The sequence below is a fragment of the Martes martes genome (assembly GCF_963455335.1).
Source record: "Martes martes genome assembly, chromosome: 10".
In the NCBI taxonomy this organism is placed as follows: Eukaryota; Metazoa; Chordata; class Mammalia; order Carnivora; family Mustelidae; genus Martes; species Martes martes.
In genome coordinates, this window is record NC_137898.1 from 33924789 (window position 1) to 33928436 (window position 3648).

Here is a 3648-nt window from a genome sequence, read left to right on the forward strand (position 1 = left end):
GACTGAAAAATGTGTGGATCCTGTATTATTTAGTAAAAGAATTAGAAGGATTTTTTTTTCATTTATAATATCTCCCTATTAATGTCTTGCATACTGAATTTTCAGATATTTTAGTGGAAAATTATATAGCATTCCCAACCTATCCAAAAACCCTAAGGAAGTTTCCCAAATAATACTACAATACTCTTAAACAGCAGGAATTCAGCATAAAGTACATTTACAAAGGCAATTATACAATTATTTAATATGTAATTAAATATTTTAATTACATATTAAATTAAATTAAATTACATACATAAATTACAATACTGAAGAGTATCAGGTATGTTCTTAAATATCAAAGATATTTAAGGAATTAAGAGATGTTTAAATAAACAATGAAATAAAATAAAAGATAGGAAAAGGATTATGAAAATTGGAACTGGTTGGTAGTGTCCCTGAATCTGGCTAAAGAAAACATTTGGGACCCATTAAGAGTTAAATCTTGAGAGAAAATGTGGGGAAAATGATAGCAATAATACAAACATGTTAAACAACAGAGCAGGAGATGATACCCAATGGGAATCAACAACTCTGTTATGACTGCAGAGGACTCAACATCCTTCTGTATGAACTTGCAGACAACTGAAATATTTTTTCTACTATGACCATGTGAATCTGTTAAAGCTGATCTTCTTTTCAGATAGTAAATATTGAATAAAAACTCACAAGCACTTGTTTATTTGAATTAGACTAAAACTTAGGTTTTATACACATGAGTCTTAATAAGACTTAACTGAGTTTTGGGGCAAATTCTGGTCCTTAGTTTTTCATTTATAAAAAAAGAATAGTAAGGATTCTACCATAAGGATCCCCTTTAGTACATGAGCAATGAAATAATGTGCTTCAAATCTTTTCCACTTAAAAACTCACTTCATTTTCTCAGGCTTTGGTTTTCTTATCACTGAAAAGGAAAAATGTGATCTCTAAGATTTGTGGTAGTTCCAGAAGTCCAGGAGTAGTTCCAGAAGTCTAGGAGAATTGCACACAGAGGTAACTCTTGATGAGACCTGATGAGGATAGACTATATATTCTCAATTGGAGTGATTTTTTTTTTTTTTTTTTTTTTTTAACCCAGAGAGACATTTCCCAATATCTGCAGATATTTTTGACAACTATCACAAGAAGTGGAGATAGCGTGGGGAACACAACTGGAGGATGGGGGACGCTACTGACATCTAGTGGATAGAAGATAAGGATGTTGCTAAACAGCCTACATTGCACAGGGCAGTCACCACAACAGTTACCCAGGCCCTAATGTCAGTAGTCCCGAGGTTGAGAAACCCTGGTTAGAGGGCTCTTGATAGAGAATGTTGATAATGTTGAGGGCAACTTTTATTTTACAAATCTGTGATTCATTCTTATTGGCATAGTTTACAAGTCCAAAAAGATGAATGAATCTTAATCTTGATTCCAGTCTGGGTTCAACTTGTTCACAGGCTTTCTCTTTTAACGTTAGTCAAAGTTTTACTTTCTGTCACCAAAAAGGCTGGTGGTGGTGTACAAAGAGGCATTAACTGAGTATTCCTTATGTTGCTAATTTGTGAACAAAGTAGATGGAAACCAACAAAGCAGAAAATGGTTATACATGTAAATGCCAATGTGCTTAATGATCTGGTTAAACAAGTTCAATTGGAGCTTGTCAGATGAAAGTTATTCAGCTGGTTGACCTGTCCATAAACATAAAGAGGCTGAGAGACTGTGGAAGGCTGGCCAACTGAGGAATGACTTAATTAGATGACCGAAGGGAAATCCTGAGAAATGAATCTTTAAGGTAATGATAATTCTTTGTTCATTTGCTGGTCTGGGGAGCAACCATAGAGTTACTCTGAGTAGAACTTGCTTAGAACAGTTACTGGCTCTATAGGTGTTTTCAGCACAGTGTCAGAGAAAGCATTAGGTCTGAGGACAAAACACCTTGTTTGAATTCTAGCTTCACTACTGACTAACTTTGCTTTCCTCAATGTAAAATGAGGTTAATAATGAGTAAGACCATACAAGGTATTGTATATATTAAAGGATATAATAAATGTAAAATGTTTAGTAGTTCTCATGTTCCTGGCACATAAACAAGAGTTAAATAAATGATATCATCTCACATATATCAGGCATGTAATGAACATTAGTTCCACCCCCCATCCTTTAAGAGACTCCATTTCCTCAGGTCTCAAATTATTAATTTAAGATTTTCTGATCTGACTAAAGTCTTCTAAATTATGCTGGAATAAGAGATTCATTGAAATACTGTCATCACTAGTCTTTTCTTATTTATTGAGAAGTATGTGCACTTTGTTCATCTACAATGCATTTAAAATATCCCTATTAAAGAAATGAAAAAATAAATTTTTTCTAAATTCAGTTCTGTGTAGGCTCAGGAACATGATCATATAGCACGGTATTGGCGTAGTGGAAAAAGGGTAAGCTTTGAAGTTCCAGAATAAAATTTCAAATCCAGCACCACATTTGTTTAACTCTGATTATAGATCAATTTCTTTATGTACTTCAAACTTTTCATTCATACATTATAGATAACATCTGCTTCATAGTATAATTTTAAATGTTATATTAAGTATAGTATTTAGAATGTTTTGTACAGTGGTAAGCACAAAAGAGATATCAAATTAACTTGATTTCATTAACTGATGTGGGAAAAACAACAAATACATAAACATGTAAAACTTTTAATTAATACCTAATATCAAGTAAGTGTTCAACAACTATCAATTCCTTTTTCTCTCATCTCTAGATATTATTTAAATCATGCTCTTGTTATTCTCTATATTGCAGGATGGAAATTAATCTATAGCTAGGTTTTTACTGTGCTTGTATGACCAGTTCAAGGTTCAATGAATGCAGAGGGAGGACAAAACAAATCTAATAACATATACAATGTATTTACTAAAGAGCCATCAGTTGACTAAGTTTTCACATTGCAGTTGGAGGTTTTAGCATCATATTGACCCAGATAAGCATGCCCAGGTTTATTTAAAATTGGTTCCTCTTAGCCTTTCATTTACTTTATGATACAAGAATGATTATGATTTTCTTTCTTTTTGACACTTGTAAAAACAAACATGGGAGTACATGAAGCAAGAGGGAAGTAAGTAAAGCCATGTATAAACCAGCAGATATCCCTCAAGGGGACATGGCAGTATAATTCAAAATGTCTAACAGATGAGGAAGTGAAAATATTGGGGGAAGGATTTATATGTTTACATTATATTTCCTGAGCACCTTAAAAAACCTGTTTACTTAGAGACAAAGGAAAGCATGAGATTTGTTTTAGACAATAACAACTGAACACTAAAATATTGAACCATTAGAAACTAGAGACAACTTTCAAGGAGCCAGTTGTCATATTCTGTCCAATAGGAGAGTATAAAGCAGATGATGGAACATTTGCTCTGTATTTTTAGTGGAGTAAGGCATCAACCACACCAGAGGAGACCTAAAATGCCCCAACTGTAAGTGGATCAGGTTTTGTTATCTCCCTCTTTCTCTCTTTCTTTCTCTCTCTTTCCCACCCCCTTTCTTTTCTAGTCTGAATCTGGAGAGAAGGTACACAATCTGTCCCAGCATCTGTCACTCTGCTTCCCCTTTGTTCATTGT